This window comes from Pinus tabuliformis, chromosome 4_2, assembly GCF_031772625.1.
Source record: "Pinus tabuliformis cultivar Carrire ecotype Pingquan chromosome 4_2, CPIR1, whole genome shotgun sequence".
Classification (NCBI taxonomy): Eukaryota; Viridiplantae; Streptophyta; class Pinopsida; order Pinales; family Pinaceae; genus Pinus; species Pinus tabuliformis.
The window spans coordinates 952415591-952428395 of record NC_142304.1 but is presented as its reverse complement, the minus strand read 5'-3'; positions in this window follow the sequence as shown (position 1 = coordinate 952428395).

Here is a 12805-nt window from a genome sequence, read left to right as displayed (position 1 = left end):
TTTACATGGTAAATACCTTGTTAATTTAACAGAACAAGTAGGCAGAAATAAATCAAAAAAGTTCAAGGGTTTCTAACAGTTAGACTTAGAAATTCCAACATGGTATCGAGCGTGGTTGCAGATCACAGGAGAACTGAGGACATCAATCGAGCAAAGCAGCAGCAGCAGAAAACAGTTGTCCCCAGTGATAGAAGTTGTTCCTAGCAGAGTAGCAGCAAGGAAGGGGTGACGCAGTGCCTGCGTCAACACGATTGAGCTAGGAAGAGGTAGGCAGAGGTTGAGGGAGGCAAAGACAGGCTCGCGCAGAGCCACGCGGAGACCAGGAGGGCTGACACAGTTGGATGATGGCGTTGATTTACCGGTGCCGAGATTGCGAAGAGCCTAGGAGCTCTAACCTTCAGTTTGTTGGGGTTTAGGAGGTTGTGGGTAAAGTTGCAGAGTATAGCTAGTGGGGTAATGTAGTCAGAACAATACCTAAGAAGGCAAGGCCAAGGAGGAGGGAGTTGCTACCGAAGATTTCTAGCCAAGAAATCTGGATCAGTGGTGCAATTGCACTAACAATCGGAGTGGGGGCATCTCGACATTGGCAGAAGGGTTTCCAGGAGGGAAATCGAGGCTCAGAGGGAGTCACACCAAGAACTTCCAGGAGGGAAGTAGAGGAGCAGCGAGATGGCAGTGAACGAGGTAAGAGACCAGGACAGACTGGACGGAGCCTCAAACTTTTTAGTCTGGAAGGCCAAAATAATATCCGTTCTAGATAGGAATCGTGTCAAGCACTTCACCTTGAGGACGATAGTTATCCCAGTTGACCCAGCTGATAACAACAAGTACGAGGAGGCAATGGCGAGGGCCAAGAGCATCATTCTTGACGGGGTCAAGGACCATGTAGTACCACATATTGCTGAAAAGAAAACAGCAAATGAGATGTGGGAGGCCCTAAAGAAATTGTACCAGCATACTTCTGTGTAGAGAAGGATGTTACTAGAAAATCAGTTGCGATCATACCAAATGCAGAAGGGAGAACAGATCGACCCATTCCTCGGTCGATTGAAGGAGATCCGGGATCAGCTAACTTCCATAGGGGCCACACCGAATCAAGAATTGATGGTGAGAATAGCCCTGAACGCAGTCTCAGAAAACTAGGAGGTGTTTGTCCAGAGCATACTAGGCAGGGAGACCCTTCCAGATTGGGAAGAAATGTGGGCTGCTCTTCGCCAAGAAGAGATCAGAAGGCTGAGCAAGGCGGGAAGCAGCGGCAAGGGGATCGGAATCAAGAAGGAGGAGATGGATGCTGCCCTAGCATCTGAGGGAAAGTAGGAGAAACGGAAGAAGAAGGACCTCTCCAAGGTCAAATGCTTCCACTGTGGGGAGTTGCGTCATTATGCGACCCAGTTTCCAAGGAAGAAGAGCAAGGGAGAGGCCTCTAAGACCAAGACTATGCTAGCAAGGGTAGAGAAGAAAGTGGAGACAGACGATGACTATGCCATGAGTGCACACACACCGCGGGGAGATATCGAGCTGTAGTTAGACGGACTACAGGTGATGAGGGGCAAGATCCTTGAGGTACCTAGCCTCTTGGATTAGACCTTGCTACGAGAGCCCCAAAGAGGAGTAGCGGTACTGGCGGATGTCAGTAGAGAAGGATGCGGATGGAGCGACAGAGGAGCTACAGTGCAGGATTACCAGGACAATGTAAGGCAGCAGTGCGAGAAGCACGGGAGTGTTGCACTAGTGCAGGATGGCACAAAGAGGTGTGCAACGGTGCAAGATGCATGGACTTGTTGCAGCAGCGCAGAGGTCAAAAAGGGAGCACTTGTCAGCAACAGAGGGACTTTCAGCATCGAGGGTGTCTCTAACCTGACAGAGATGTCAGAGTTGGGAGATCAGTTACTTACTTCTCAGTAAATGAGTTGTAGTGCAGCAGTTAGCAGTGGTAGTGCTACGGGCAGCACGATACAGTATGATGGGGAGGGGTTGCAATGCAGATGCAGCAGTGGCAGCGGCAGGGCCATGGGCAGCAGCACGGATGCAGAGGGAGTTGCAGTATGGATGCAGTAGTGGTAGTGGCAGGGCCATGGGTAGCAGTATAGGATGCAGCAGTGTAGATGATGGGCAGCAGGCCTAGCATCAGCACAGGGACCGATGCCGGATGATCAAGGTGATACTCAGTGAGGAGTATTGCTAGAGCACAGTCCTCACTAAGAGGGAGCGTTGATTTGGGGTAGCATCGAATGTGCTCTAGCCACGAAAATTGGTGGAGAGGGTAAGGCACATGAGATCTCCAATACCCAGAAAGGGTTTGGGCAGATTCTAAACAGATTGGGAGATATTAAAATAATTAATATTCTTAATGGAGTCCCTAAGTCTAAACTTAGGGAAAATAAAATATTAATGTGAATTAATATAAAACTGTGTTAGAATGGTCCAAAAGTCATGGATCAAGCCAGATCTAATCTTAGCCGTTGATTAAGGACTTAATCTCGGCCGTTGATTTGTCAACGAGAAAATTATAAGAGGAGGCTTGAGGGTCACTTGGAGAACACAACAAGATATCAAGATTTCGACTTTCTGAGGCTGGGTTTGCTGAGGAAGTCGAAAGAGTGATCAAATTTGCAGCTGAGGGGCCGTGAATACAGAGGCAGAGATAGTACCAAGAGGATCAGCGCAGAAACCGTGACAGAGGGACGCAGAGCCAACCAGAGGTTCACGCAAAGCCAGCCAGGAGCTGTGCAATGCCTCAAAGAGCTAGCATGGGTGACGCAGAGGCTCTAAGGGCTGACGCAGTGCCTCGAGAGGCTGACGCAAGGCGAGCTAGAGTGACACTGGGCAAACGTTGGGATAGAAAGGACTGACACAGTCCCTAGAGGCTGACGCTAGGGTTTTCGTGGGGCAAATTGGAGCTAGAAGTTGTCGGAGTGTTTATCGAGGTTTTCAGCCAGAATATCTGCTCCGAAGGAGAGGTACTACTGCCGAGATTATTCTCTGTTGGGTGAGCCAGTTTTGACACCCAAATTGTATTCTGAAACTGCTTAATAATTAAAACCCTCGGATAGTTGCACCGGTTTTTCCGCATTGGGTCTTTCCAGGGACATTGGTCCAAAAACAACGATGTCACTTGTGTGCTTGTTTTGCTTCCTTCAGTTGATGATCTGTAATGTGTTGAGCATGTACTTGTATTTATTTTAAGTATTTACATGGTAAATAACTTGTTAATTTAACAGAACATGTAGGCAGAAATAAATCAGAAAAGTACATGAAGGGTTTCTAACAGTGAGACTTAGAAATTCCAACATTGAAGAATCTAGGGCAATTAGCATTAGATAGATTCTTCTATACTTGATAACAATCTGTGAAATGCTTTACTATTTATCTTATCTTGATCTTCTTCTTATTATGAGTGTGTATTTACTTCATCAAACTACTACCAAAACAAAGAGACAAGAACACAAGAAGTGGCATTCTACTAGGGCCAAAACCTCTCCCTCTTGGAGAGGAAAACCCGCACATAGTTCTTCTTATAGAGATTCCAATTGACAAACACCAATACCATGACCCTTGATTGACTGAGCCACTCCAAGACCAAGACATCAATCCTCTTCTTCATACTGCTGAAATCATCATCATCACTGTGCCTTTTCCGAGATCATCACTATGTCTGCACCATCGAGATCTTCACTATTTTCACCATAGCTGCCCCTTCATTGAGATTATATCCTTGAGACAGAGTCACCATTGAGATCATAACTATGCTTAAGGTTATGACTGCAAAGAGTAGCACCAAGACCCTTGTCTTTAGACTTATGTTGAGAAGGTAATCATCATAATAGTACTTATCTGAAATCACAGTGATATTATCCGAAGACTTATCCTTATGCGAAGAGACATAGTTCTGTACCCATCCAAGTTCCAGCACCTTGAACTTAACTGAGATCTCATAGTGGAATACGAAGGTATCACTGTACCTTATCACCAATATGCTACTCCTAATAATCCTATCCGAGAATATACTTCTTCCATATATGCGGAGCTGCAGACCTGGTTCTTATTCGAGTTGCTTCAAAGAATGCAAGATTTTGTTCCTTCCATTTGCGATGACCCTAGGTGGGTATTATATATAGTGGTCATGCCTCCATAATGAGTCGACATAACCAAGTGATCTATTGTGTCTCTTTTGCTAGCCGACATGACTTCAATTTAAATTATTTTGTTGGCCAACATGACAGAGCTTTCCATCATTTTGCTTGCTTGTCTTCAAGAGGATTATGTTGGTCTTGGAGGGTTGTTCTTAGACACTAGGTAGCTTCATATACATTACAAATATGCTCAAGAAGAGCTCATGATTTTGACTCTTTGACTTTCCTAGACCTATGGAATGAACAAGAAACTCATTCATGTGATTTACAAAGATAATATTTCTTTTCTTTACAAGTACAAAGATCAAAATTGCATGTATAAATATCGAACCTAGTTACATTTTCTTCAACAAGTCTTACCCAAAAGCTAGGGTGGAATTCTTCGTCAAAGTCTTAGGTGAATCCTAGTGTTCTAGTCGAGTCTTATGTAAAAGTGATTTGGGAATAATTTAAGCTAGTTGGCTAGATTATTTTATTACAAATCACTTGGTCTGCTAGATCATATTGTGTCACAGAATTGGGTATGTGTCTTGAGAGTCTAAGCCAAATGTGTATTCCCCCTTTGAGGGTTGTAAATGTAAAAGTCTTATGTATTACAGGGTGGAAAAATATTAAATCCCATCATCTGTAAATTATTTAATTTTTCTGGCAAAATAAAATTAAATCCTAAGCCATAAAATTAATTAATCAAAGTCAACGGTAAAATTTCTTAGGAAAAAATAATTCTCCAAGTGGAAAAATTCATGGGTCCTAAAAGAATAAGGTCCTCCACCAAGGGAATATTGGTTATTTCAAGAAAAAATGGACTCTTGCACCTTGGTGGTTAAGTCAAAGTCAAACTTTTGAGGAAATTAACTCAAAATAATTATTTTTGAGCTAATAAAAAATGGATCAAAAGAAAATTTCTAAATTTCCTCAATATAAAATTCAACGGCCAAGATTAAAAGATAATCAAGCATTTTTTGACGATCGAGATTATTTTGATAAGTATCAAACAAACTAGCCATTATTTTTCCACTTGGAGGATTTAGCTATAAATAAGAGAATCATTTGAGTCTCTAATATGATGATCTCTGGCTAGAAAATTGTTGTTCATGCATCTTTGTAACGGTATTGTCCCGCTGGGAACTATTTCTTTTATCATAATAAAGACTTTGGGGTGCAATTCAAGGTGCTCTTGCTTATTGATTTGTGGTATGTACTGACTATCAGCATCTCTATGGTGTGTTGAATATTGGTAAGATCTGTTTTTTCATTAGATGGAGATAAAATCATACTATTGATAGTTTTGGGCTAATCTTAGGTGGTTTGATTCCCCGTGTGATTAACAGATCATTTTGCGATAAATACATAGAGTTTGCAGGTTTTTCAATCCTTGGTCTCCAAGTTCACAAACTTGGGTAGGAATCACTGTTGTTTGTATCACAAATATTTGTATGGTGGATTAAATCTTTGTTAAGGATATAGCATACATTGGGGTTTCTAAAGTCTTTTTAGACATTCATCAAAGAAAAACCATAAAAAATATTTTTCTCAAAATTTAAACTTTTCAAAAACCTTGTATAATTGTAGATCTTGTAAATAATTTTGTAAATCTAATTTGTAAATTATTTTTTCTAACTTGGGTTATGGGGTTTTAAGTATTTTGTATATATTTGGGATTTTGGTGCTTTATTTTCATTTTTTGCAGGTTGGATCAAGAGATCAAGTTGAAGTAGAGCTAGATCTAGGCCCTTTTGTTGATTTTAATGTACCTTGGACAAGTGGTTTCCCATGGGTTAGTCTCTACCTAGGGAAAAGTGTCCAAAATAATTCTTTTCCTTAGTGTGACTTTATAAAGTGAAAGTGACTTTATAAGTGGCAAAGTCAATGTTAAATTATAAAGTGAAAAATGACTTTAGACATAAAGTACAATGTGGGTGCTTTATTTAATGGGTGAGTTAAAAAATAGAAAGTGAGAATTAAATGCACATTTATTCTTATCCCTTGATCTAAATGAATCTAAGCCATTAGATCATAGAGTTGCCCAAAAGTCATTTAGGGAAACAAAAGGGGGAAAAGAAAAGAAAGATTGCATTCATTCTTCATGAGCATATTGGAGAAAGGAGGCTGAGAGCTGGAGAAAAGTTATAAAGGAGAAATTTGTTGCAGCAAGCTGAAGGAGTGATCTTTGGGCAAAGCTAGGCAAGGAAATCAAGGCTTAGAAGGCAACGGAAAGCATAGTTTTAAAAACCGGCGGAAAAAACCGGTTACCGGCCTAACCGGCCGGTTGGAAGCCTGGCCGGTCCGAACCGGCCCTTCTAACCCGGTTTCCTCCCTCACTCGCCCGAAATACAGCCCTAACCGGTAAAAACCGGCCGGTTTAGGGCGGAACCGGCCGGTTTATAGCTAACCGGCCGGTTCCATCCTAAACCGGCCGGTTTATGGACAGGCCGCCGGTAAAAGGAAAAAGCGCTGCGGTTTTGGCTGTTAGTGGTGGTTTAGGGGTTTTGGGGGGCAGGGAAAGGTGTTTTCCCTCCAAAAACACCCTCACACTTGCTATAAGACACCCCTCTCACTCTCATTTGTCTCACACAACTGATTTGGAGTGTTTGTGAGTGTTTGTGAGTTTGTTTGTGAGCTTGGAGAGTGTGGAGTTTTTGCTGAAGTATTCATCTTGGAGTTGGAGTTGGAGCTATTTTGGAGATAGTGTATAGCTGTCAGTGGAGTTGCCATCATCAAGAGGAGGCTAAGGGAGCTACTTTGCATTTCCAGGTAAGGATTTGCACTTGATAATTCCTCATTTGAGTCTGTTGTCCATGAAATATTTTTTTTTGTGCTATAAACTTCTCACTTCAATGATCTATCATCTATGCTAACTTGCTAAGCCTATGAACTCTCTAGCTCTATGCTATCAAATTTTGTAGCTTGCATGTGCATTTTTTTTCCTACATTTATCATTGGTTTTCCATGTTCCTTAGCTACAATTTTTTTTTTAAATGGCAGATTTATTTGCAAATTGTTATTATTTCAAGCAAACATGGCTCCAAAAGGAAAGGACAGTGCATGGGTTCATTGTGATGTAATTGAGGGAAAAATGATATGCAAATTATGGCATAAATCTATTGGAGGTGGGGGTATTCTTAGGTTGAAACAACACTTGGCTGGGGTAAGAGGCCAAGTAAAGCCATGTGATGCACCAAAAGAACTGTTAGGTCCTATTAGGGCAGAATACATTGCCAAGCATGAAAAATTTTATGAGGATAAGGCTAGGGAGAAGGCCATCCAAGATGAAATTGCAAGGAAGAGGGAATTAATGGAAACCATGAATGTTTTGAAACAGAGTGGGTATGATGATTATGAGATTCAAGACTCCACTTCTATCCCTTCCACCAATGACCCCTTTCACTATGTTCATCCTTCTGTTGGAGTTGGCCAACCATCAAAAGCAACAAAGAGACCAAACATCCAAAGTTATTTCTCATCTTCTGCCACCATTGCCTCTTCTAAATCTAATCCCACTTCCTCCCAGCCAAGTTCTCAACCCACTTTGGATCAGCATTGGAAAAAACAATGCAAAGAAACTTCTCACCAATACATTGCTAGATGGTGGTATGATTCAGATATCCCATTTAATGTTGCTCGCTCACCTTATTACCAAGCTATGTGGGACTCCGTTATAGCTGCAGGAAAGGGCTTCAAAGGCCCTAGTATGCATGACTTGAGGGGAGCTCTTTTGCAAAAAGAGATATCTTCCATTGATGAGTATTTGGTTGAGTTTAAAGAGTCATGGCTCAAAACAGGTTGTTCCATTATGTCAGATGGATGGACCGATGGAAAGAACCGCACTATCATTAATTTCTTTGTTTCTTGCCCTCAAGGAACCATGTTTTTGAAATCAGTTGATGCATCTGATAAGGTAAAGGATGCAAGCCTTCTATTTGAGCTTTTGGATAACATTATTCAGGAAGTTGGGGAGCAGCATGTTGTGCAGGTCATCACTGATAATGCCTCAAACTATGTTCTTGCTGGAAAGATGCTTGAGGCCAAATATAAGACCATATTTTGGACTCCATGTGCTGCACATTGCATAGACCTCATGCTTGAGGATATAGGCAAGGTGGAGTGGGTAAAAAACACTGTAGAGCATGCCAAGTGCATTACAAAATACATTTACAACCACTCATGGGTATTGAGCCTAATGAGGAAACACACTGGAGGCAAAGAGCTTGTTAGGCCTGCAATTACGAGATTTGCAACTCACTTCCTCACGTTGCAATGTCTCAATGGTCAACATAGAAACTTGCAGAAAATGTTTTCCTCTGAAGAATGGTCTGAATCTCGGTGGGCTCGTAGACCAGATGGAAAAGACACCAAAAAGAAAGTGTTAGACACTTATTTTTGGAAAAGGTCTGTAGAGCTTGTGAAAATTACCGAGCCCCTTGTTAAGGTGCTAAGGTTGGTGGATGGGGAAAGATTGGCCATGGGCTACATTTATGAAGCTATGGATCAGGCAAAGGAGCAGATACGGGCAGCTTACAATGACAATCAACTCCATCGTCCTATACATGCAGCCGGGTATTTTTTGAACCCAAGGTATCACTATAAAAATCGGCTAGGAGATCAGCATGATGGGGAGGTCAGAGCTGGATTGATTGATTGCTTGGAGCGCATGGTCCCTAACCATGTAGACCAGTTGGAAATACATAGACAGCTTACTATTTTCAATCAAGCAAGTGGTACTTTTGGCAAAAACTTGGCAAAGATGGCAAGAGATGTGGACCAACCAGGTAAGCAATTCCAATTTCCATTTTGTTTTTCATTTCAAGTTAAAATTGTTTACGTTCTTTACAATTCAAATTATAAACTAAGTTACTAATTATTGTCTTTTTCTTTGCAGCACATTGGTGGGAGTCATTTGGTGGCCAGTGTCCTCAATTGCAAAGGTTTGCAATTAGAGTCCTCAGTCAAACTTGCAGTGCTTCAGGTTGTGAGCGCAATTGGTCTGTTTTTGAGCGCATACACACGAAGAAGAGAAACCGTTTGGAACAAAAACAGTTAAATGATCTTGTTTTTGTGCAATACAACCTTCGACTGAGGAGGAACCAAATGATGAGCAAATCACCTGATCTAGATCCCATTATGTTGGACGATATTGATCCAACATCAAAATGGGTGGAGGAGACTGAAGATCCTGTGTTTGAGGCTGATTTTGATATCGACATGGCTTTAGCGGAGGATGAGGCAGATTATGTGGCGGCATCAGAACCAGGATCAGTAGCGGCATCAAGGAAAGGCAAGGAACCAATGGAAGGCACTAGTCGTGCAGGTCGACAAACTCGTGCTTCCATTAGGTCCACTTCTATTGTCATTGGTGGCATTGATACTGATGTTGCAGATGAGGCAGAGGCATCCTCAGACTCTGAACCAGATGATGTCTATGTAGCTCCTGATGATGATCCTGTGTCTAGTAGTGGTGATGGACTTGATGATTGATCATGTGTACACTGTAGACTTGTAGTAGGCCAATGGCCTCATAGCTTGCAGCATTGTTTTTGGACTTTATAGGCCATTTAGAGCCTCATTTCTTATGTATTTTGTTATTTTGTCGATGATATGTATTGCACTCGGTGCCATTTTGATATATTCACCTTTGCATGGTATATAAATGAGCAAACTTTGCATATTTTGTCTCTATTGGCTTGGAATCATGGTTTTACATCTTAAAAATAGTTTTGTTTCATTAAAAATTAATTATTTAATGTATTTTTTAAAAACCGGTTCGTTTAGACCAAACCAGTCCCGGTTAGACCGGTTCCGGTCGGTAAACCGGTTCATTAGGTGGACCGGTCCGGTCACCGGTTCCGGTTTTAAAAACACTGACGGAAAGTACAGTACGAACAGAATTGAATGATGTGAGCTGCACACCATTCGAGAGAAGTTTTTGAAAAAAATGAAAAAAAATATGTACAGTGCATACAACGGTATAGAAATCCGTACAGTTTGTACAGTAGTATCCGTACAGTACATATTTTCAGCTTCAAGTGGGCACATATATCAAGGCAAAGTGGGCACGGTTTTCAAGGAGTTTTGGGCTGAAGAGATAAGTTGTATTTTGTTGTTTTGTTTTGTTTGCAAATGTATTTTTCCTGAACTTGAAAGATAAATAAATTTGAAGAGCTCTCTAACATGTTTTCCCTGAAGAAAATTGAAGGGGTTTTGCCTGGGTCTAAGTAATCTGTGTATTTTTATGTGTGTTGTTGTTCTGGTTATGTCCATATTTATTTTCAGCATGTGTTGACAGTCCCATGTGTTTTAATCTGAAAATTTCATTTCCATAATTCTATATGTTGAATGTATGTTTATGGGAAAGGGCATTTAACTAAATGGGAGTGATAAGTTGAAATTAAAACCGGGTTGGGATTGCAAGAAACTTTTTTTAGTCATCAAATTTCAACACCTTGAGGGTGAGATCTAGTTTCTAAAATATTTTGCACGGTTATTCACTAAAGATTTTGCAGAAAAATTCAGATCCAGAAGAGATAATTTTTTTATACAAGGGTTTCACTTTTCAGACCTCCTGGGCCCAGATTCGGCTTCCTCTAGCCCTACGTTCCCCCCTGCATCCTTCTTTTTTGGCCCTTTTAGGGCATGTCGTAAGCCTTAGAGGCCTCGGCCTCTCCTCCCTGCCTCTGTGTTGGGGTTTTAGGCCCTTTTTAGGGCTGGTCCTGGACCTAGGAGGCCTCGGCCCCCTCCTTTCCCCCAAATGGCTGCCCCTTGGGCTAGTCGTGGGATTTTAAACCCCTAATCTACCCTAAAAGCCCCAACGTCAAGCCTTATAGGTCTCTCTCCAGCGTTACATCCTTTTGGCCTCCTTTTGCCTCTTTAACCCTCGATCTACCCTCCGAGGCTCTTCTTCCTTCAACTCTCGCTTTCCTTGGCCTAGCATTGGCTTTCCTTGCCCTTTTTCTGCCCTAGTTTACCCTAAATCATTCTCTGAAATTTTCCAGAACGATTCCTTGGTGGTTTTGCAGGTTTTTGAGCTCCAAAAGTTTGATTTGAGGATGGCATCTTCATCCCAAATTTTTGGGCAATTTTGGCAAGTGCATCTACAAGGCCTTGGGCCTAGGGTTTAACCTCTAAACCCTCATTTTGGTTTTTTTTATTACAACAAGTAATAACAGTGATAATTAGACCCTAAAATCACATATAACTTGGTAAAAATCATTCTAAATAGCAAAATCTTGATTTTCCTAAGTTTTGGACACATGGGCATCTTAGATCTAGCCTAGATCTAATTTTCTGCTCGCTGGAATTTACTGCATAACTGAGCATATCAGATCTGCAATTTCTGAATCACACACTTAAAGAGGGCTAAAAATTTCAATTTTTTCAGTTTCCAGTAAATTTTTCCTATTTTTGGGCCATGCATTGTCTTTAGCATCATTAGTTTGCTGATTTGTAGTTTGTTTACTGCTGTAATAAATAGATCAGATCTGAAAAAATTTTGAATATCATATCTTAAGCACACATCTAATTCCTAAGTTAGTTAAGTTTATTTGGTGATTGGGTTACTTCTTGTGACATTGGGCATGCAAATAAATTTTGAAATTGATATTTACTTCTTGTTGTCATATAAGTCACTAATTGCTCATAAAAGGGTCATTGGAACATAAAGTGTGTAAGTGTTTTCATAATTCTATATCTTGTTCCTAACATTGACATTGTGGAAGTAGCTAACATTGTGTCTTCATTGTGAGTTTATATGCTATAAAGTTTGAAATTCACATCTAATAAGCTCACTCTCTAAGCATATTTCAAATCTTTGGTTTAAGTTACATAAATTGTCCTTGAGTCTCTCTAATCCAATTGGTGGTAATCTAAATTGCATTTAAGTGTTCTTAACTCGAAAATTGGTAAATCACATTGTGTTGAAGAATATTGGCTAAGAACACTCATTGTTGTCTACGGATAATGATCATTGGCTTATCATACTGAATCATTGGTTAACTATTGCTCTATTGTTTATCTATTGTGGATCTATATTTTTCGAGCAATCGCATCTTGTGGATATCTTTATCTCTTGTTGGCACTGTTGAAATCTAACACTTGTCTTTTGGTTGAGATTATCTTTTCTAAACATTGTGAAGTACTTAACATCATAACTGGGGTAAAATATAAATAAGTACTTAAAGGAACACTTAAGTAATCTCACCTAAAAGTCTCACTCATAATCTTTTGCACAAGCATCCTAGTTCTAGCTTGCATTAAAATTTACCTCCTAGCATAAGCTAGGTTGATAGAGATCTAGGGCAACCCTTTTCCAATTAGCTTGAGGGATTCAACTCTTTTTAGTGGTTAACACAGTGACCTTGCAGTCGTCAGAGCCACATTCTCTGCAGCACCGAAGGCATTGGGTGGGTGGAACACAAGGGGAGGTATCGTTAATCAGGTCGTTGCCTTCTTCCTGTTGGCATCCATTTCACAACCTACTCTAAAGATTGTTTCTCAAAACAGTTAGGGAAAGGTTCTATTTGGAATAGGCATATAACTAAAAATAACCAAAATCATTGCATCACACAGAGACTCTAGGATTTGCACATCATATAGATTAATCGATCATTCAAGCAGCGGGTGTTCATCCAGTTACTTGGCATTAATTTACATTAAGCAAAAATCGCGACTCCACAAGG